This window comes from Gossypium hirsutum, chromosome A01 (assembly GCF_007990345.1).
Source record: "Gossypium hirsutum isolate 1008001.06 chromosome A01, Gossypium_hirsutum_v2.1, whole genome shotgun sequence".
Classification (NCBI taxonomy): Eukaryota; Viridiplantae; Streptophyta; class Magnoliopsida; order Malvales; family Malvaceae; genus Gossypium; species Gossypium hirsutum.
Window position 1 is genome coordinate 82,606,412 of NC_053424.1, and position 24,519 is coordinate 82,630,930.

Here is a 24,519-nt window from a genome sequence, read left to right on the forward strand (position 1 = left end):
AGCGAAATCACGCTCCCTCTGTGGAGCTATCAGCACCCTAAGTTCATCGCGGAGGCCATCCTCGTATCGAACACTGTGCTCATATTCGGTCGCAACTATCCCGCTAGCATATCGACTCAGCCTCAAGAATTCTACCTCATACTCCGCAACAGTCTTATTACCCTGAAACAGATTCAAAAATTCCTTTCAATGGGCATCCACATAACTAGCTCCAACATACCTCCCCTTAAAAGCAGTATTGAACAATTCCCAGGTCACTCGTTCGATCGGGGTGCTCTCCCTTACAGTGATCCACCACCGGTATGCTTCATCTCGTAGCAACGGCACGCCCCCCTTCAGCTTTTGCTCCACAGAGCAATCTAGGTCGTCCATAATCTGCTCTGTTGCCTCTAGCCAATATTCAGCCACGTGTGGGGCTATTCCAAATACGCCCCTAAAAACCTTTGCTCCATTAGCCTGGAGTCACTCAGAGATGGATCCCCTATTCACTGTCTCGGTGCTCACTCCAGCAACCCTTTTCAAAACCCTTAACATCGCTTCGGATAAAGCATCGTCCCCCGCAGCCCGATCATGTGACCCAGTCTCAGTTGCCTGTGGCACAAATGCCTCCTCAGCTGGCCTATGTCCTGAGGATGAAGATTCAGCTTGCACCCTTCCGCGACCACGTCTGCGGCCTCGTCCATGAGTTCCCCTTGTACTCATATCGAATTATCTGGTTACGAATTTTATGACATTAGTTTAATATTTTAGTTGTTTATTTCATGATGTTTTATGGAAATATAGTAGTTCAGGGATTGTTCTCGCATGTCGTAGCCTAGCTACAGTCTCAATCTTATTATTTTACAGCTCTACCCTATCTAAAGTATCATAGTAGGGTCTTAGTTCTATCCACAGCCTCATATCAATATCACACGACGTAAAAGAAAGTATACTTACAGACTTGGTGTCGGGGATTCAGTGTGCCACTTCTTTCTCCAAACAATTTAAAACAAAAACATGTATTTGGTCACAAAAAATAGAAAATCTTTAAAAATTGATTTAAAATACCCTTGTTTTGAAATTCTTGATTTTAAACCCGTTTAGAAACTCACAACTGAGTTGTTGCAACCTGGCTCTGATACCACTAAATGTAACACCCCAGACCCAGCCCTGACATTATGGCCGGATCCGATGTGTCACATTGAAGTTTTAAAAAAAACCTAAGCCTCTTTCAACGTTCTTCCTAGTGTTTTAAAAGATAGTCTTTGCTATATGATCAAAGTGAATGGAAACTGTGCATCAGGTTGGTATCCGATACAGAGGAGTTGAGTCATGAAGCCTGCTTAAGTACCAAGCTCTTCAATGTATCCAATCCTAGACATGCCCACAACCATTGCCACACTTTGGTAGACGAGTTGAAATTTATTTTAGTAGATATTTTTGATAAACCGATTAATTGTATCGCTACGTTATTTTGAAAACGAGTATCATTTTGAAAACGCGCCCTAAGTCTAGACCATTTTGAATTATTAGCAGAAAAATTAAGAGTTATTAAGAAGAATAAAATAATTCCAGAAAATAGTTAAAACAGCCTTATTACAACCCAAAAACAGATAATATTAACAGTTAAGATAAACTAAAATAAAAACCGGTCATTGATTTAAGAAGTTCAAAAGCGATCACCATGGCCACTTTGAATCCCCTCCAGCTCCAAGTCTCCCCATCAAGGCTCACCTGCAAGGTTAAGGAAAAGGGGGTGAGTTTGGGAACTCAGTGTGCAAAAGCCCCTTTCGGAGCCCATCCAATATTAGCATACTGGGTCGAAGCCTTATCGTGAATCATATCACTGGGCCGAAGCCTTTACTGTAAGCGGTATGGCCCATAGGCCCATTTCAATATCACATGTAATATCCATGAATGTAAGCAAGCCCATTTGGGGAGACTACTCAACCCACCATCCGCTACTCTCCACCCATACCAACCAAGCTCTCCATGTGGGGAATAACTCAACCCACCCAACCAAACTCTCCACTGGCAGCATAGCTGCTTTATCATATAGCTAGAGGCCTAGCCTCTTTTAATAACTAGGGCAAAGCCCTTTTTGATTAACTGGGGCAAAGCCCTTTTCGGTAAACTGGGGTAAAGCACTTTTTGCACTTCCTCCATTTAAATCAAGCCCAACCCATAACATATCATGTGCATCTCTTAACATATCATGTGCATATCATGTCATATCATGTCATATCATGTATATCAAAATCTCATGCATCATATTCTAAATTAAACCCTAGGGGTATAATGGTCATTTTTCCCTAGGGCCAAAATAGTCATTTTTCGTATTTTAAGGATACTTTTGTAAATTTACCAAATATTATGGGTTTTCCACGTTCATTAACAATTATCAATATTTCCAAATGTTTAAACAATGATTTTAACGCACTTTATCAAATTCGGGCTTTTGGGCCCAAAACCCCTAATGGCCCCTACGAATGCCGATTTAACCCATTAAGCCCACATAATCCAAATTTTACAACATTACTAACAGTGTTAACATGCAACTTCTCCAAAGTCCATTGTCTATCAATTTTACCCAAATGGGCCCGAAAGCCCATTGAGCCCAATTCCAGCCCGTTGAGGCCCAACTTACCAACGTGCACAAAATTGTGCTCTTACCTGTTCCATTGATCCAACCACCGACCATATCGTATCTATCGCATCTAAAACCACATGAAAAATCTCAAGTTCCCGAAATGTCAGAATTTTAGCATTTCGGCTTTTCAGCGAATATTAGCCTAAGTTACTACGAGGGTTGTTACACACCTGTTTCGTGACATTTGCTAACAAAGTCTTCCACGACAACCTACAATTAATCACCACCATTCTTAGTTTACAGTTCAAGCAATCAAACCTGAAGTCCACCTTACAATATTCGGCTAAAGAATCCCTAATAGCCATAGATCCCTTACCTTCACAGGGTCCGACGATTCGATTCAAGCTTATCCAAAACTGATACTCCAAGCCTTGCTGCTCCTCCAAAGTTATCTATTTCACTACACAAACCATACAAGTCAAAAGAAAAGGCCTCATAAGGCCTATGCCTCAAAATGACAACCTCCGTAAACCATAAGGGGTTTTGGCTTTTCTCAATATTTATACCACTGAACTAACTTGGAAAACGAGTACTTACCACAATCTTCCTTTCTGCACCACTTAGATCCAAAGTAAACTTAGCCTTCAACCACCTAGCAGCCTTCGAATCCTAGAGGTCCATAGGTTTGACTATTCCCCTAGAACTAAGGTATTTCGGCTTTTAGGACCAAGGAAAAGATATAGTGTGGTGGCTTGTATTGGTGTTGTCGTCAGAGACTTTTAGAGTTTGAAGGATTTGGTCACCAAGGTGGCTGGTCTAAAAGAAATCGGCACAATCAATCTTCATAGGTTTCGACTCTTGTGGCTATTCAGCAAGGGTGAAGAGAAGAAAAGGGAATAGTAGATTGGTTTTGGAAAAGAAAAGAAAGAAAGATGGATGGAAAGAGTGATAATGTCGGCTAGAGAAGAAGAAGGGGAGAAAAAGAATCACTCTTTGATGTTTAAACAAAGGAAACAACACAACCTAAGCCCCTAATGCCGAAATACCCACCCTAGAACCCCTAAGCCAATTTCTCCTCCCTAACTCCCACTATTCGGCTAACTCTAAGCCTCCCTTCAAATCCCTAAAATCTCTCCCCTTATCACTCTTTAATCCATGCATTCGACTAATTCAAACTCTCTCCAATAGAGTTCCATTCGACTTCCAACTCCTGCCTGCCCAAGACATAAAAATAACAACACAATTGCCAGCTTAATGGATCGAACCTTGGTTTCCCCCAACCACTTACACGCCACCCTTTTTAGCTCCTTAGTGGCGTCACTTATCCACTTTGCCAGGGGCTCTCTTGTGTTACATTTTACCCACATCTTTTAATATACCTAACCAATGCCCCTAATTTCTTAAGTCCAAAATTTAAAAACTCCACCGGGTTTTGGCCAACACATGGGCCCTCCATAAGCCCATTTACATACTCCAATTATGAATTTCACAACCAAATACCAAATTTTTAAAAATTTTACCAAATTCTCGAAAATTACGAAAATCTCAAAAATCAGGGTGTTACAATACCGCTAGATTTTTAATGCAACACAATGGCTACCAATTCAAGATCATGTATCAGGTAGTTCTTTTCATGCGACTTTAAATATCTAGAGGCATATTCAATTACTTTTCCTTCTTGCATCAAAATACAGCCTCAATAATTCAACGATGCATCACTATAAATTACAAATTCTTTACCTGATTCAGGTTGAACTAACACATGTACTTCAGTCAACAAGGCTTTCAATCTGTCAAAACTCTACTAGCATTTATTAGACCACTCAAATTTCACTTCTTTCTGCAACAATCGAGTCATCGGAGAAGCTATCATTGAGAACCCTTTAACAAACCTTCGATAATATCCAGCTAGTCCTAGAAAACTTCTAACTTTAGACACATTCTTTGGTTGTTTCCAATTAATAATAGCAGAAATTTTATTCGGATCTACTCTGATACCCTCTACAGATACTATATGTCCGAGAAAAAAACTTCCCGTAGCCAAAATTCACATTTATTGAATTTGGCATAAATTGTTTCTCACACAGAGTTTGCAATACAATTCTCAGATGATCAGCATGTTCATTTTCTTCTCGGAAATAAACTAGAATATCATCAATAAATACCACTACAAACCTGTCTAAATATGGTATGAGAATTCTATTCATTAAATCCATGAATACTGCAGGTGCATTTGTCAACCAGAAGGGCATCACAAGAAATTCATAGTGTTAGTACCTAGTTCTGAAAAATTGTCTTTGGCACATCAGAATCTTTTACCCGTAGTTAATAGTATCTAGAACAGAGATTTATTTTAAAAAAAATATAGTGGCACCTTTCAATTGATCAAACAGGTCATGAATTCGAGGCAATGGACACTTGTTCTTAATTGTAACCTTGTTGAGCTGTCTGTAACCAATACATAGCCTCAACAGTCCATCTTTCTTCTTTACAAACATAATCGGTGCACCCTAAGTGATTGACTTGGTCGAGCAAAACCTCTATCTGTCAATTCTTGTAATTTTGCTTTCAATTCTTTTAATTCTGTTGGAGCCATTCGATAAGGTGATATAGATATAGGAGTTGTTCCTAGAATAAGATCTATAAAAAATTCCATTTCTCTGATAGGTGGTAATACGGGTAATTCATCCAAAAATACATCAGGAAATTCACAAACAACCAATATTGACTGAATCTTCGACTGAGATACTTTAGTGTCTAACACATAAACAAGGTAAGCATTGTACCCTTTTATGATATATTTATATGCTGATATAGTAGAAATCACATTAAATAGCTCATCCAGTTTATCAGATTCAACATTGAGTAATTCACCATTCTGACATTTCAACACAATGTATTTCTGTTTACAATTCACCGCTGCATCATGTTGAGTTAGCCAATCCATTCCCAAAATCACATTAAATTCATCAAAGGGCAGTAGCATCAAATCAGATGAGAAACAATAACTCTTTACCATCAATGGACAATTTTTACAAACTTTATCAACCATAACATACTGGCCTAGGGGGTTTGAAACTTTAACCACAAATTCAGTGAATTCAACAGGTAAATTTTTAATAGACACTAAATTCGTGCATATGTATGAATGTGTCGAACTAGGATCAATCAAAGCAGTAATATCATTGTCAAGAAGAGAAAATGTACTAGTAATAACATCAAGTGCAGAAGTATCCTCTCTTGCACGTATGGCATATGTCATTATCGGTGCTCTGGCTTCAGATTTGTCTGTTGAATCTTTTGTCATACCTTGGCTACCGCTAACATTGCCGGGGTGTCAAGATGGTCTACCTCTCGAGACAGGATCGCTCAGCCTAGACTTCTAAACAATATCTTTTATAGGCTTTTATGGGTAGTTTCTAAGATAGTGGTTAAAGGAACCATATCTAAAACAAGCTCCACATCTTATGCGGCATTCACCGAAATGCAATTTATTGCAATGTTTGCAGCTTGGTTTAGGACTTCCAACACTCCCTACACTTGTAATGGATGGAGACGGAGATCTCATATTAGAGCGTTGAGAGCCTCGTTCTTTTCTAGAATACCCCACAAATGCAGTAAAATGATCATGGTACTTCTTTGATTTCTTTAAAGTAGATGATTTTGACTTCCTCATAAATCTCTTACCAGAAATTTGAGCTTCTTTCTCTGCTTGCTTCTTTTCCTTACTTATATCCTCGGTTTTGTGTGCTCGATCAACCAATACCCTAAATTCCCTTAATTCTAGAATTCCAACCAATAACTTAATATCTTCATTTAAACCCTCTTCGAAATGTTTACACATATCAGCCTTAGCCGAAACCCATTCTTTGGCATATTTGCTCAATCTAATGAATTTTCATTCATATTTATATACTGCCATACTTCTCTGTTTGAGCTCTAAATTTTTTTTCATTTTCTGATCTAGAAATCTTTAACACCCTAAACTTGGCTTGGACGTTATGGCCAAATCTGGCGATGTCACATTGAAGTGTTTTTCCTAAAGCGATATTGTAACACCCCTAACTCGTATCCGCCGCCAGACTAGGGTTACGAGGCATTACCAAATTAAAAGCACAAATCCGAACATTAATAAATTTTCACCCAAGTCAAACTGATTAATAAATAAAATATAGTTAACTAACACTTTAGAACATATTCTGTTTTGCTCATTGTAACCATATATCATGTCAAAATTTCAACTTAAAACTCACTGCGTATAATGCATATATGTATATACGTATATAAGAAATTAACCATTGAGTACATCTTTTAACATATTATTAAGTCACTTACGAAATTGTGCTTAAATCACTAAATATCACATACATGTTCTTATAATTTAGTAAGACATAATACACATGAATAAAAACTATTTACATGTGCAACTAGGGTTAAGGTTAATTTTGAATTTGCATGCTTTACACTTAAACATATAAGCTAATCATCTTTATGGCTTTAACCAAATACTACTAAATACTTCTTTTAAAAAAATTAACTAAAAAAGTCTATACATATTTACTCTAGGTCATTTAAACATGCTCAATTAACCTTAGTAAATTTAATCATTTTATGAGTACACATACTATCCAAAATGTACGCTAATTATTTATGCCAATCAAAACGTTTGAGATTACATACTCAAAAGCCAAATAACTATCAACATTCGGTCATCTAAAGCTTTGGTTCACTCCTTGACATTTAAGACTCAATTTTAATAGCATAATTATAATAACCATGACTAAACATGCAACCATACTCAAATATGTTTGAATAAAAATACTTACCAACTAAGAGTAATTATTACTATAATTGTAAAACACAATCCATTTATATATAAACATAACATCCATAATATAAACACCTTTATACACAAGTAAAGCATACAAAAATTCAACTAAAATATTTTGACCGAATATCATATACACATGACCTAGTATAAATTATAAGTGAACACCAATTTATTTCAAGCATAAGTCTTACTTTTCACATAACAAACACATGGCCAATCCTAGCTTAATTAACATCTATTATAAACATATAGCCGAAACATAAGTATCTTCACAAGCTTCATATACTTAGATACACCTTCAAAATAACACAAAGATTTTGATCAACCATGTCACACAGCTTAATAACCCAATAAACCTTAACCATGATTCAACTAAAACCGAATTCAAACCTAAGACTAAAGCCATTTTCAATACATAAAACACTTACCACGAACCAACCCACAATCAAGCATCACCAAATTTATCAAAACCAAGATCACAAATCATTATAACTAAGCACACATAAAATCAAATCTAAACATAAATAGCAAGCCATTTTTGCATAGCTTTAAATACATAACCAAAATCAACATTTCAAAAGTATGTCCCAGCTTATACATGCCATAATTTAAGTTCGACTATTAAAATACCACAGCAGTAGATAGTGTGATGAACTTGGCTAACAATCCCCGAGCTTGTAGCTTGACTCCAAAATCTATAAAATAGAGAAAACATAACACATAGAGTAAGCTGATAAACCGTTATTTATACATATTTTTACCCCATGCTTAACGCATTTTATGGATGATTTCTCCTTAGATTTGGTGAATTCGATGCTCCTAATGCCTTAATTTCATGTTTTATACTTAGGCGAGCATAGGAGAGTGAAAGGAACGAGAAATGGGCCAAAAACGGAGAAAATGGGTCAACGTACAAAATCAACACGGCCTGGACTTCCTCACACGGGCAGACTACACGGCTGTGTCAATTTGGAAAAATCAAAACACGACTCACACGGGTAGAACACATGCCCGTGCCATTCTAACAGGTTCGAGCACGACCTAAAGTAATCGTACACGGGCGTGTCACACGGTCGTGTCCCTGCCTAGCCCAAGTTTAGTTCAATTCGGAAAAGGCCAATTTTGAGGGTTCTTAGGCATTCCAAAGCCTATAAATACACCCTAGAGGAGGAGGAAGACACATACAGAGAGAAGGAGGCAGGGAACTGCTCAAGGAAAGCCGATTGATCCATCTCAGAAGCCAGATTCATCATCAAGACTGAAGATCTCCCCTCAATTTCCCTTCAGGAGTTTTGGGTTTTCTTTATGTTTTGTATTCATTATTCTTCTGAGATGTTTTCCTTTTTAGTTATGAACTAAATCCCTTAAATACTTAAGGGGAATGAAACCTAAGACGAATCTTGTTATTATTTTCTGAATTGTATGATAAATATTTGACTTGTTCTTAATTATGTGTTCTTAATTCTTTTCTTGATATTCTAGGATATTGATTCAAGTTAAGCTCTTATTTAGAGGAGGAATAGACCCTGTCTAAGAATACATTTGTCATAATTAAGCGGAGTTGGTTGCGCGCCTAGAGATAGGGTGACAAGATTTTACCAGATTAGGGTGAAACCTGATAAGCGGATCTATAGATCGAGTTAATGCAACCCTGGGGAGTTAATTAGAAAGAGATTTCAATTATTCAACTTAAGGTTAGACGTTGTTAGTTTCGAGAGGGATAATAATATAACTTAGGGATTTCTATGGACAAGTCAAATGAATAAATCGTCCGATTCAGAGTCAAATAACAAGTGAAGTCTAGGTGGATTTTTCCTTAGGTACTGTCTCAATCAATCAAGTTTTCCAAAAGTCATTCCCCAATTCTATTTTCTGTGATTTCTTAGTTTAGTTAATTTGTTAGTTAAAACAAACCCCATTATTCTTAGGCTAGATAATAAAAAGACAGTCATTACTAGTACTTTTAGTTCCTTTGGGTTCGACAATCCGGTCTTGCTAAAACTATACTATTGCTCGATAGGTACACTTGCCTTCATCATGATAGTAGTTAGTTTCAAGAATGATTCATTATAAATTTGTAAAACTTATCACACGAATATCACGATCAAGTTTTTGGAGCCGTTGCCGAGAAACTAAGATATTAGGAACACTCAATTTTTATTACTTTAGCCATTTATTTTTCTTGAAAGTTAATTTTATTTTATTATTATTATTATTTATTAATTTACTTTGACTTTCTCTCGGCAGGTTTTTATAGTTTATGACTAGAAGAAACCTATCAGGACCACTACTTTTTGACGAAGAAATCGATTGCACAGTTCACAGAAACCAAAGAGAAATAAGGCGAAGCTTACGATACACAGAGAACAAGTAAGAGGACGATATTCAAACCCCAACCGAGGAGATGACTGAAAATCAAGACAATCAGCTACCTCCTACGATACCCGCTGACCTAGCAAATCAAAATCCTGCTCCTCGTACTATGTATGATTATGCTAAACCTACCTTAACAGGAACTGAGTCAAGTATAGCTAGGTCTGCTATTCTTGCAAAAAATTTTGAACTAAAACCTAACACTATTCAAATGATACAACAATTTGTTCAGTTTGATGCTTTGTAGGATGATGATCCAAACACTCACTTGGCAAATTTCCTAGAATTCTGTAATACATTTAAAACTAATGGCGTTTCTGACGATTCCATTTGTCTCTGGTTATTCCCTTTTTCATTGAGGAACAAAGCTAAACAGTGGTTGAACTTGTTACCACTAGGGTCAATTACTAATTGGAAACAAATGACTGAAAAATTTTTATTAAAATATTTTCCGCCAGCTAAAATAGCCAAATTACGTAATGATATCTCTTCGTTTGTGCAGATGAACTTAGAAACTCTTTACGATGCATGGGAGAGATATAAGGACCTACTGCGAAGGTGTCCTCACCATGGATTACCTCTATGGTTGCAAGTTCAAACATTCTACAATGGTGTGAACCCCTCGACAAAATAGATGATTGATGCAGCAATCGAGAGAACCATCAATAACAAAACACCTGAAGAAGCTTACGAATTTATTGAAGAGATGTCACTGAATAACTATTAGTGGCAAGTAATGAGGATTAAGCCAACTAAAATAGTAGGCGTTTATAACGTCGATTCGGTTACTATACTGTCGAATCAGGTAGAACTTCTAAATAAAAAGATTGATGGTTTACTTGGTTCTTTGCAGGTACATTCAGTGATGAGGTGTGATTCGAATGGAGGAAGAGCATGCACAGAATATCAACCCTTCAACCCTAGCATCGAGGAGGAACAAGTCCAATATATGGGTAACAATAACTTTAGATCCCAAAATAACCCATATAGTAACACTTATAATACAGGTTGGAGGAAGCATCCCAACTTCTCGTGGGGCGGTCAAGGAAATCAAAGGCCACAACATCCTATGGGTTTTCAACAACCACCCTATCAACAGGAAAAGAAACCGAACATTGAAGAGATGCTATTTAAATTTATCTCGGTGTCAGAAACTCATTTCCAGAACACCAAGACAACACTTAAAAATCAACAAGCATCGATCCAAGGGCTTGAAACTCAGATAGGCCAGCTGTCCAAACTAATCTCTGAACGGCCACAAGGTAGCTTGCCAAGTAATACTGAACCCAACCCAAGGGAACAGCTCAACACTATCAATGTTGAAGATGAAGAAGGATTCATTGAGCCTGAGCCAGAACCAAGGTAAGAAACTGAGATAAGCAAAGGTAAAGGTGAGGTAGACCACAATGAGCAGAAATTGGTAAGTACAAAATACAAACCTCGTGTGCCATTCCCTAATGCGATAAGGAAAGACCACTCAGATGAACAATTTGGTAAATTCCTTAAACTTTTAAAAAAATTACATATTAACTTACCGTTTATTGAAGCTCTATCGCAGATGCCAAACGTAATGAAATTTTTAAAGGAGCTTTTAGCAAATAAGTAGAAGTTGGATGATGCATCGCATGTGGAGCTAAACGCAGTTTGCTCAGATATTCTACAGAATAAGCTACCCAACAAAGTAAAATATCCAAGGAGTTTTACAATTCCTTGTTTAATTGGTAGTTTAGATGTTAATAATGCATTAGCTGATTTAGGGGCTAGTATTAACGTCATGCCCTATAAAATGATCAAACAATTAGGTCTTAGGAAACCCAAACAGACTAGGATGAGCATTCAATTAGCAAATAAAACTATAAGATTTCTTAGAGGTATTATTGAAGATGTGCTAGTTAAAATCAATAAATTTATATTTCCCGTTGACTTCATTGTTCTAGACATAGAGGAGGAAAGCTACACTCCTTTGATTTTAGGAAGGCCCTGCTTAGCAACAGCTAAAATGATTATTGATGTTGGCGCAGGTGAGCTCACACTTCGTGCGGGAGATGAAACAATCACCCTTCAAGCTCGCAATTCTGGCAAGACATCGGAAATTGAAGGTGATCGTCTAAACCATTCTACTAAAACTGACAATATAGTGTCACCTACTTTGCAGGAAATGAGTTTGAAAGAAGTACATGAACCACTTTCAAGCAATAATAGAGGACCTATTAATAAAGAACGAAGGCTACAAATTGAGGAGCTAGATGAATGGTGGACGTATAAACCGAGAACACACAATAAACCAAAACTATGCCAGGATGAGCTCAATACCTTTCCAAATCAACTTAAGGTTGGAGATAAAGTTTTATTAGAAGCCGCAGGTCCTCACATTGTCACTGCCAAACTGAATGAAGAAATTCCTCTTATGGTACTTAACATTTTTCCATTCAGTACAGTCGAGGCAAGTCATCCCAAGTTCAGCACTTTTAAGGTAAACAATACTCGCTTAAAACCTTATTTTGATGAGATTCACAGCAGGAATGAGGAGTATAAACTCCTCGAACCACCATGACCATTCAATGGAGAGGTAAGTCGAGCTTAGACTATAAATAAGCACTTCTCAGGAGGCAAGCTGAGCACTAACTATATTAACTTCTTTAAATTTTAGTGTTTAAACACCTAACTTACTAACGGAGCTCTTGAATATAAGTTTCCCATACAGACACGGCCTAGCACACGGGCGTGCCTTAGGCCATGTGGAAATAGGGAAAAAATTTCCCCAACACGAGCTACGATAAATCGCCAGGGCCGTACGACATAGCCGTGGGTGAACCTGCCAAAACAACATAGGCGTTTGACATGCCCGTGCCTGGAAACCCTGGCCGAACCTGTCAAATTAACACGGGCGTACGATACGCCCGTGCCAAGTACCCGTGGTCAAACCTGTTAAATTAACACGGGTGTGGGCCTACATACACGGGTGTGGGAGAAGCAAACAAAGACAGACACGGCCATGTCGCACGACCGTGTGCATCCACAGGCCACAGGAACACGGCATGGGCCAATCGTTAGACGCGCCCAAATTTAAAATTCGCGAATCACACGGGAAAAAATTAGGGAACACAGGTGTGTTCCATGGCTGTGTGCCCCAAAATCTATAAATAGGCTGCACTATTCATTGTCTTCTTCACCCACAAAAACCCTAACCCTAGTTGCTGCAAGTCCATACGGTCTCTCTGCTACGCCCATGTGCCGCTTCCCACTCCATTTTTAATGCCCAATCTCTCTCCCTTAGCGTTTGTTTACTCTTTTCACTTCTATTTTACTTATTTCTAATGCTTATTATCAAAATAATCTTCATTTTTCTCATAATATTTTCATTTTGTGCATTATTCTATCATTTAATTTGCATTCTTAGGTTATTTATCATAACATTTCATGTTGAATCGGGTTGTTAGGAAAGCCTCATTCTATTGTCACACCCATGCCATTACTATGCTCATTCTCATGCTATTACCATGCTAATGTCATGAAATTATGCTATGAAATTGATTATTTTGGTTGAGTTTGGTTAGTATTAGTAGTTTTGGCTGAAATTGTTAGTTCAAATTCATGGTTTTTTCCTTTTCAAATTCGTTTCCCTACTATTATTTTTTATATTATAGGTATATAATATCATCTTCACGTGGTTAAAAAGCTGCCGTCCCTGCTTTAAAGAAAAGGAAGGGAGTGTCATCTTCCTCTGGTCCTACCGCGAAAATTCGCCACCCTTTCCTGCAATTCCCCATCGGGCCCCAAGAAGAACTTTTCCAAATACTCTGGGGTGGCGATGTGAAAGTACTAGCACAACTGCTGTATCATGGCCTGCATATTGTTCATCTGTCGGTCCCGTCGCTGATCTTGCTCATGAATCATCTCGAACTGTATAGTGCAGTACTACTTGAAGTGGGCGAGTCGATCGGAAAGGTGTGCCAATGAAGCATCCGCATGAACCAGTCGTTCCCTAGGTGGTGTGGTGGAAGGCTCCTCATGCTGTGGGGGAACATCATCAGGAATGTCCTCAACATCCTCCTCGTCAATGGCATGAGAGAGACGGTACTGAAGAGGATCAGTCCCACGTCGGTGCTCGATCATCCTCATGTGTAGCATAGTCGTAATGCCCTGTGGGGACATCTGACCTATCAGTGTAAGCGCTGATGATTAGGCCACGGTGTTGAGGAGGCCGAAGTGTCTGGCAAGGTGCGTCACTTAGGGGCCGATGGAGATCACTCTCTTCCTATGCCGCTCGGTCTGATGGCAAATGGCGAAAGCAATAAAGTATGCCAAGTCAGTCACGTGTGCATTCGCCATGCACCATAAATAGTAGGCGTTGTGGGTGTTAAAGACGCCGGTGCTCTCTCTCCTCCCGGTCAATGTGTGTGCCAATATGGCATGGAGATAGCGTAAGGAAGGAGCGAGAGCTGAGGCTTTCGAGCGGCTGGGGTTGTAAGTGGAAGAGAGTAGTACGAAACTTTTCCAGGATAATGAGGGACACTCATTGCGCGAACTAGAATGCCTAATTTGAAGTGAATGGTGCCTGGGTCGTCATTATTCGTAATCACCACCTGTAAATAAAAAGTAGAGCATAATTCTAAAGTTAGCTCTAAATAAGTGGGCTCGGTAATAGCGAAGAACCATTCCTATGGGTCTGTGGACAGGAGGGCGCGGATGGCATCAGCTAGTTGAACTTGCTCGACGGCAGCCCAGTCAATGCACGTAGTATCTGAAATAGCTCCTCCTGCGAAGCTTGCAAAAATTCAAGGAACGGGTGCCGAACTTCAGCTGTAGCACGTACCGAGGAAGAACCCGGTCCCCTACGTCTCTTTGAGGATGGGACCGCGACCTTTTTGCCTCTCGATGACGACATAATGTTCTTGAAAATACATGTGCATTGATAGAATCCAAGATACATCAGTAGTTAAGCAAGAGGCCTAAAACTAGTATATGTTATTTAGTAGCTTAAACAATTCAAATATAGAAAATTCTAAAGCAAATTCCTAACTTGTCTAAAACATATTTGTAATAGTAACAATATCTATGTAAAGCATGTAGAATACTAATGTCGCAACACAAATTGAAAAAAATAAGGTTGAGAAAGTGAACCAAAGGCTGCTATAGGGCGGTGCACGGGCGTGTTGGTGGCGAGCACGGGCGTGTGACGCTGGGATATAGCCGTGTGGAGGAAAAATAGAGGGTATAGAAAGGGAAAAGTGGGGATTAATGCAAGGGAAGTGGATTTAAGGGTGGTTTGAGGGTTGAAGAAGTGAGAATCTAGGGAATGGTGGCCAAAATAGGGATCAGGGAATGGGGAAGGGTAGATTTCGGCTAGGATTTTGAAAAGGGGAAGAAGATGAACAGTGGTTTGCTTATATAGGGGAGGTGCACACGGCCTAGGGCCACGCCCGTGTACTTTGAGGGTGAGCCCTTGTTTTTTGAATTTTGCGATTTATGTCATGCCCGGCTACTATCCCACGCCCGTGTGTCTTGGGCGTGTGTTGACATGGCCATGTCACACGGTCGTGCCTAGCTTTGTTCGCTTCTCCCATGCCCGTGTGTTATGGTAGCACTCCTGTGTATTGCATGTCTCACGCCCGTGTCGAAGAAACAGAATCGAGCCTTGTCCCTGGCACGCCCGTGGTTTTCCATTCCCATGCCCGTGGTCTCCTATCAAGTTCACCCACGGCCACGTCGCACGGCTGTGGGGATTTATCGCACCCCATGTTTTGTGGAAATCATGTCCTGCTTCAACACGGCCGTATCGTACGGCCGTGTCTCTTCCCCTGTTTGGCCATGGCTTTAAGCACGTTCGTGTGCCTAGTCGTGTGTGCTGAAAAACTTTGCAATTCAAAAATTAAGTTAATGATTCAAGGTGTTAGAAATTAAAATAAAGAAATCAAAATATGTTAGTGCTCGGGTTGCCGCTCGAGAAGCGTTTATTTATAGTCTAAGCTCGACTTACCTCTTTGTTGAAAGATCATGGTGGTTTGAGGAGTTCATACTCCTCATTCCTACTGTCAATCTTAAAATAAGGTTTTAATCGGGTGTTGTTTACCTTAAAAGTGTCGAACTTGGGATGACTCACCTCCATCGTACCGAATGGAAAAATACTGAGTACTATAAGAAGGATTTCCTCATTTGGTGTGGTAGTGACAATGTGGGGATCTGTGGCATCAAGTAAGACTTTATTGCCAACCTTAAGTTGATTAGGAGAGGTATCGGGCTTGTTTTGGCGTAGTTTTGGTTTATCATGTGTTCTCGGTTTGTGTGCTCGCCATTCATCTAGCTTCTCTATTTGAAGCCTTCGTTCCTCATGGGTGTCTTTGTTCGCTACTTGATAATAGTGCACTGTCTCCATTGTCTTGGTTCGAGGAAGTTTCTGTAAGGACGATTGAATATTAGTTTTATCATCGACAAGTTTCATAGCATTATCTTGAGTCTTAAAAGTTTTAACTGAATTGCGTGCTTGGAGTGTTACTGCGTCGTCTCCTGCACGAAGTGTTAGCTCTCTTGTGCCTACATTAATAATGGTTCTGGCAGTTGCTAAAAAGGGTCGTCCTAAAATTATAGGTACCTCGTTATCCTCATCCATATCTAAGATGACAAAGTCTACTGGGTAAATAAATTTATCAATTTTAACGAGAACATCTTCAATAATACCTTTAGGAAATCTAACTGTTTTTTCAGCCAATTGTATGCTCATCCTAGTCTGTTTGGGTTTACCGAGACCTAGTCGTTTAAACATTTTATACGGCATAACATTTATACTTGCCCCTAGATCAGCTAAAGCATTATTCATAGATAAACTACCAATTAAGCAAGGAATTGTAAAACTCCCTGGATCTTTCAATTTGTTAGGTGGCTTATACTTTAGAATAGCTGAGCAGACTGCATTGAGTTCCACATGCGATGTAGCGTCTAATTTTCTTTTATTGCTCAAAAGTTCCTTTAAGAATTTTGCTGAGTTGGGCATCTGCGACATAACTTCAATAAAGGGTAAGTTAATATGTAATTTCTTTAAGAGTTTGACAAACTTACCGAATTGTTCTTCTGTTCTATCTTTCGTCATCACTTTAGGATATGGCACACGAGGTTCATGATTCGTACTTACCTATTTAGGATCATTATCGTTTACCTCTTCTCGACCTTTGTTCATTGCGTTGTCTTACTATAATTCTGGCTCCAGTGCAATGAATCCTTCCTTATTTTGAGTACTAATTGCATTGAGGTGTTCCCTCGGATTAGGTTCAGTATTACTTGGTAAGCTACCTTGTGGTCGTTCAGAGATTAGTTTGTATAGCTGACCTATCTGAGTTTCAAGTCCTTGGACCGATGCTTGTTGATTCTTAAGTGCTGTCTCGGTATTTTGGAAATGGGTTTCTGACACCGAGATGAATTTAGAAAGCATCTCTTTAAGGTTTGGTTTCTTCTCTTATTGATAAGGTGGTTGTTGAAAACCCTAAGGATTTTGTGGCTTTTGATTTCGTTGACCACCCCAGGAGAAATTTGGGTAGTTCCTCCAACCTGCATTATATGTATTACTGTATGGGTTATTTTGAGATCAGAAGTTATTGTTACCCATATAGTTGACTTGTTCTTCTTCAGTTGTAGGATTGAAGGATTGCTATTCTGTATGCACACCTCCGCCACTTGAGTTACACCTCATTACTGGATGTACCTGCGTAGAACCAAGTAAACCGTCAATCTTTTTATTGAGAAGTTCTACCTGATTAGAGGGCATAGTGACTAAATCAATGTTATAAACACTGGCTGTTTTCGTTGGCTTTGTCCTCATAACTTGCCACTGATAGTTATTCAGTGACATCTTCTCTATAAATTCATAGGTATCTTTCGATGTTTTATTGTTGATGGTTCCACCAGCAGTTGCGTCAACCATTTGTCGAGTCAAGGGCTTTAGGCCATTGTGGAATGTTTGTACTTGAAGCCAAAGCGGTAACCCATGGTGAGGGCACCTTCTCAGTAAGTCCTTGTATCTCTCTCATGCATCGTAAAGTGTTTCTAAATCCATCTGCACAAAAGAAGAGATATCATTACGTAATTTAGCCGTTTTAGCCAGCGGAAAATATTTTAGTAAAAATTTCTCAGTCATTTGTTCCCAAGTAGTGATAGACCCTCGTGGTAACGAGTTCAACCACTGTTTAGCTTTGTTTATCAGTGAAAAGGGAAACAACCGAAGACGTATGGCATCATATAAAACGCCATTGATTTTAAATGTATTGCAAAATTCTAAAAAGTTTGCTAAGTGAGCGTTGGGATCTTCATCCTGCAAACCATCAAACTGAACAAATTACTGTATCATCTGAATAGTGTTAGGTTTTAATTCAAAAGTATTTGCAGCTACAGTAGGTCTAACTATGCTAGATTTAGTTCTTGTTAAAGAAAGTTTAGCATAATCATACATAGTACGTGGAGCAGGATTTTGATTAGCCACAATTGCAGGAGGTAGCTGATTTCCTTGGTTTTCAGCTATCTCGTCATTTGGGGGTTGAGTATCGTCTTCTCGCTCGTTCTCCGTGTATCTTAAGCTACACCTTATTTCTCTTTAATTTCTACGAACTGTACGATCGATTTCTTCGTCAAAAAGTAATGGTCCTGACGGGTTTCTTCTAGTCATAAACTATAAAAACCTGCCAAGAGAAAAAATAAGTAAATTAATAAATAATAATAATAATAAACTAAAATTATATTGCAAGAAAAATAAATGGCTAAAGTAATAAAAATTTAGCGTTCATAATATTTTGAATCCCCGGCAACGGCGCTAAAAACTTGATCGCGTGATTCGTAACAAGTAATAAATATTTATAATGAAGATCAAACCTAGACTAACTATTATCACGACGAAAAGGCAAGCGCACCTATCGAACAATAGTATAGTAATGGCAAGACCGGGATATCGTACCCAAGGGACCCAAAAGTACTAGTAATAACTATCTTTTATTATCTAGCCTAAGAATAAAAGGGTTTGTTTATTGAACTAATTATCTAAACTAATTAACTAATTTAATTGAAGAAAAGAGAAAATTTGGAAAAAAGACTTGAAGAAAAGCAATTGATAAAGACGACACCCAAGGAGGAATCCACCTAAATTCCACTTGTTATCTTACTCTGAACCAGATGATTTATTCACTTGACTTGATCCGTGAGATTCCCTAACCTATGTTATTATCCCTTTCGAGACTAATAACGTCTAACCCTCAGTTGAATTAATCAAAATTTCTTAACCCTCAGTTGAATTAATCAAAATTTCTTTCTTAATTAAAATCCCTAGGGAAGCAGTAAATCACTCTATGGACTCCCATATTAGGTTTCACCCTAATCCGGCAAAATCTCGTAACCCTATTTCTAAGCATTCGATCAACTCCGCTTAATTAAGCCAAATCTACTTATAGGTAGGGTCTATTCTTCCTCTGCATAAGCACATCAAATCATGAATTAATACCCGGAATATTAACTCAAGCATTAAGAACACATAATTGAGAACAAATCAAGTATTTATCATACAGTTTAGATAATAATAACAAGATCCATCATAGGTTTTATCCCCCTTAGATATCTAAGTGGTTTAGTTCATAATAAAATAAGAGTACATCTCAAAAGTATAAAAATAACAAAACATGAAGAAAACTCTAAAACCTCTAAAGGAATTCTGAGAGAGATCTTCAGTCTTGGAGTAGCGCCGGCTTTTGGGATGGATCGTCTGGCTCCCTTCAAGTAATTCCTGGCGTGTGGTTCTGTATTCCAGAAAAGTTCTGGAAGAGGCCCCCTTATTAGGTCACACTTAGGGTGTTTATATAGGCTTTGGATTAGCTTTCTTCCTCCCTAAGTACCCTTTTTCCGTATAAAATACAACTCTTTGAAAAAGGGACACGCCCATGTGCCACAGCCGTATGACGTGTTTGCCAGGTCATGTTTGATCCATTAAATTGCACACAGTCATGTGGGTCAATGGCTAGGCCGTGTGAATTGTGGGAGCCGTGGTCGACACCCTCGAAGGACATGGGCGTGTGAGCAACCTGTGTAGCAAGGCTTAGGCCGTGTGATCTTCTCGATTTGGTCTGTTTTGCCCCTTTTTAGCTCGTTGTTGGCTCCTTTTGACTCTTGGTGCGCTCCTGAGTACAAAACATGAAATAACCGGATTAAGAGCACCAAAATCCACAAATTTAGTAGTAAACATCCATAAATATGCTAAGTATTTGGGATAAAACTATGTATAATTTGGCGTTTATCATCCATATATTTAATTAATTTCACATTTTAGTCCCTCAAGTTATTATTTTTTTCAATTTAGTCCTAATAACTCAAAATCATCAAAAACTCCAATACAAAATATATTAATCTAAAACATATCTTTCATATTTCATCATCAAACAACAAAAATCACAAGCTCTCAACAATGGCATAACTCAAAATATTCACCAAAATAAAAAATTCAAGCATGGGTTTTGCAGTACTCGAAGCAACGATCTCAAAAACGTAAAAATTATCAAAAATCGAGCTGAACTCTTGCCTTGATTGAGCTTGAAAAGAAACCGAACCTAGGTTTTCTTTTCTTTTTCTTTCTTGTTTTAGTTTCGGCAATGATATAATAATATGAACACCTATTTTAATTATCACATATTATATCATATATTAACTTATCATTATTTTACCTTATTAACCGTTACTATTTAGTATTAAAATGTATCAATCAAGGACATAACCGGCCATTACCAACTCAAATGGATTATTTACAACATAAAAGCTCCAACTTAGAAAGCCACTAACAATTTGGCCCTTATGCTTTTAACTATCAAATTTTTAATTTACGCGATTAAGTCTTTTTATTAAATTGGATACCTAAACGACAAAATTAAATCACGAAAATTTCACAGATATAAATTCACACAAAATAAACACAGAAAATAATTTTAAAATATTTTTCTGACTCGAATTCGCGGTCCCAAAAATACCTTTCCTATTAGGGTCTACATCGGGTTGTTACAGAGATATCGTTGAAAAACCCATTCTATATTTAACCTCTTTGTGATCTTAACGTTGCTTTTAGGATGTATCGTTCATTTACAAAATGTAAGTCGTTTGGTAAAAATTTAATCATATTAAAACGTCATTAATTTTTTTAAAACGTTAATTCTTGCAGAATCTCTTAAAACAAGTTACGTATTCATGGTATTTTTGAAAAGCATTTATCTTTTTGGAAAACCCGTGTTTTCCTCTACTGCCAGCAGTTATAAATTAAAACAAATAAAAACCCAAATTGAAGTAAAAATCCATAGAGGCCTTATTACAACAAAAATACGCAAAATAAAATTACTTGTAATTTAAAAATCCACCTTTGAGTCCCTCGTAGCACCGATCTGCCTAAGTCTGGGGATTACTTGTACAGAAAAATAGATGGGTGAGTTATGGAAACTCAATGTGTAATCCCATATCAAATAAACAAACAGTGAGCATATACAGTCTGGGCTTAAGCCCAATTTAGAAATGCTTCAGTCCCAATTAGGGCTTTAGCCCATTATAATATCAGTATCAGTTTGGGCCAGAGCCCATGTCAGTGACAGTACAGAACAGATATTCAATCAAGAGATCCCACCCAACCATCCTCTACATTCCATCTCCGTCCAACCCTGCACTCCACGTGGGGATATAATCAACCCACCCATCCCTACACTCCAAGTAGTGCCGATTGCGACACTAAATAGTATTTGCAGCAGAGCTGCCAGTACAGTACACTTCCTCCAATCATAATAAAACCTATCCCCATGCAACATATCATGCATTATGTCATAATATCATATATGTATTCAATATGTTTAAAAAGGCATGCTCAAATATAATCATACAACTCATAAGGGCATATCAGTCATTTTATCACATAGGGGCATAATAGTCATTTTACCAATTAGAGGTTCAGGTACACTTACCGACCCAATAGTAGGTCCACAGTCGTCTCGGGTGACCCGTTCAACCTTAACAGTCAAACAGTGAAAATGGGCCTACGGCCCATATTGCGAGCCCAAAAATGGCCTTGGCTGTGTCGGTTACACAGCCTAGCCTAATATTCTCCACATGTCTTTGTGGTTTACCCGTGTGGGGCCCACATGCCCGTGGGGCACACACGGCCCAGTTTGGCCCAAAATGACCTCAGCCCATGAAATCGCTCATGGTCGGCCTCAACGATCAAACACCCATGATTAGTCACACGGACCACCACACCAGCGAGTGCACGCCCGTGTAGCGTCATGGCTCATTGATTCTGGCGCAAATAGTCCACAAGTGCTCCAAACCTAGGTACAAACACGACACACCATCAGTCCCTTAAACAACAGGATTAACAATCCCTTTTTATAACACTTATCAAAAAGGTTACTTATCACTTGCCTTGGTCGATCGATTGAGGATCACACACTTAATCCGTTGCAAGAGACCGATTACAAACCCCTTTAGAGATAACCTACAATACAACCGAGACTTAATAACCTAAACCATTATTGATCACACCAACAGTTTGCACCAACCGTATAACAACTTACCAAATGCGCCAAACTCAGAATAGGGGAAGAAACAATTGGCCCACACCCCAAACAAAAGCCGACAGCACACAAAGGCTATCACAACCACACCCCTAGCAAAAGCAAGGTGTTAGGTAACAGACTATTAAGGTAGAAAAAGAAGGAAAAGATAATAAGCATGCACTCGAACCTGAGATGGAGTATTTGGCCAACACAAAATATGAAAGAAGAAAAGAATCGAGAGAAAGAAAAGAAGGGGAGAGTATTCGGCCAAAGTAGACCGATTAAGAGAGGGGAGAAGAAGAAAAAGTAATCTGTCAAAGAGGGAAAACTAATTGGAAAAGAGAGAGAAAAAGGAAAATCGATGGGTAAGGGACTTGAAAGGAAGAGTAAAATTGAAAACAAAACCAAAACTGAGTGACACTGGAAGTCCTTAGCAAAATTCAGCTTCCCAGCAAGGAAAAACGCAACCAAAAACCAACGAGTGTGAAGCAAAACCATAAACAAAAGTTCGGCACCAAAGAGCAAAAAGGGTCAGCTATGACCAATTTTGAAAAAAATGAGACTCCTAAATCGGCAAGACCTCTAAACAATCCCCTCACTTGACTCCTCCAACCACACCAACCTCAGCCAAAATTCTCTGAGCAAGAGTTCAAATTCGGAACTACATTCCCCCTTCTTTCAAAGTACCACAAATTCCTCCTCAAATCACTCAAAATCGACCACTCCTCTCTCAACCACCTAATTTAAATTCCCCTCAAACACTTCAGTATTTCAGTCAAACTACAATACTCCCACGGCACAGCAGCAAAATAAAACATTCCACTGCACCAACCAGGACTCGAACCTTAGTCCTCAGGCAACAACAACACGCCACATATCCCTTAGACCAGTAGGCCCATTCTGTCATGTTTTACCCATATTTATTTTAAAAGCCTACTGACTAGAGACAGGGTTTATTCTTTAAAAAAAAAACTTTTGAACAAGCCAAGATCCCAGAACACATAACCACTGAAGCAGACAAACAGTTGTGTAACACAAAAAGAAAAAAATAATTACTTAGGATTTTGGGGCATTACAAAATCTCTAACTAATATACTTCTGTCTAAATTCCATTTGGAAAAACTCCCATGTAACATTTTCTCTTGGCACAACAAAAATCAAAGTATTCTACCACTCATAAGTCGAATCTTTTAACAATGATACATCACATTTCAGACATTCAACTGGTGTACATGATAGTTCATCTAAAACTCTGATGGTATTTTCTAACCAAAACTCAACCCTTTCTGGATCATCTTCGGTAGTACCCTTAAATTCTTCTGCCTCATATTTATGGATTTTATCTACCAGAGGCTTAAAAGTTCTAACAAGTTCAGTACCTTGTGGCATCTTAGGAACTGCTTGAGGAGTAGGAGGGGGAGGTTGTTGTACAGTAGGATTTGTTCTTATCAATTCTGTAAACCACTTATTCATCATTTGAAAGAAGGCTTTTTTTGCCTCCTCACCTCGACCCTCAGATTTGGACCTTCTACTACTAGATGCAGCTCTTTGAACTGAATCTGGAGCATTGCTCTCAGCTTCCTCGGATTTAGCTCTAACTTGGTTGGATGCCATTACTATATGAAAAACACATTTAAAATGGTCATAAGATATCACGCTGTTACAAATTATATAATGGCATGTATAGCTAAACTTATACTTGTTATGCTAGTCTGAGAATCAGCTAAATGGTAGCTCTAATACCAATAAATGTAACACCCCTAACCCGTATCCCTTATTAGAACAGGGTTACGAAGCATTACCAAAATTTACAGAACAACTACAAACATTTCATGTCATTTACTATTCATATCCAAAAATAATCATACCGTCTCTTAAATAGACCATTGAGGCCCAATTTAAGCTTTAGAAAAAAGTCAGGACTAAACGGGAATTTCAGAGAATTTTTCACAAAATTTAAAAAAAAAATTCATATACAAGGGTCACACGCCCATGTGAGTAGGCCATGTGATTCACATGGCCAGATGACATGCCCATGTCTCAAACTATGTGGACATTCGATGTGAGGTACACGGCCGTGTTCCAGCTTGTTTCCTAACCCGTGTAACTCTCTGACTTGTGCCACACGGCCTGCCACATGCTCGTATGCTAGACCGTGTAGTCAATTTAATTTTCACAAATTAGGTGCAGGTTTC

The 24,519-nt window shown here is 38.5% G+C and overlaps 2 non-coding genes across 2 annotated transcripts; one reads left to right on the top strand and one right to left on the bottom strand.

Annotated features, from left to right (window-relative positions):
• Window positions 1–10,243: 10,243 nt before the first annotated feature.
• Window positions 10,244–10,349, bottom strand: LOC121206413 (small nucleolar RNA R71). Its single transcript, XR_005901464.1, has one exon. It is a non-coding gene; the product is annotated as a small nucleolar RNA R71 (small nucleolar RNA).
• Window positions 10,350–17,746: 7,397 nt separating this feature from the next.
• On the top strand, window positions 17,747–17,853 carry LOC121208234 (small nucleolar RNA R71). Its single transcript, XR_005903200.1, has one exon. It is a non-coding gene; the product is annotated as a small nucleolar RNA R71 (small nucleolar RNA).
• Window positions 17,854–24,519: the final 6,666 nt, after the last annotated feature.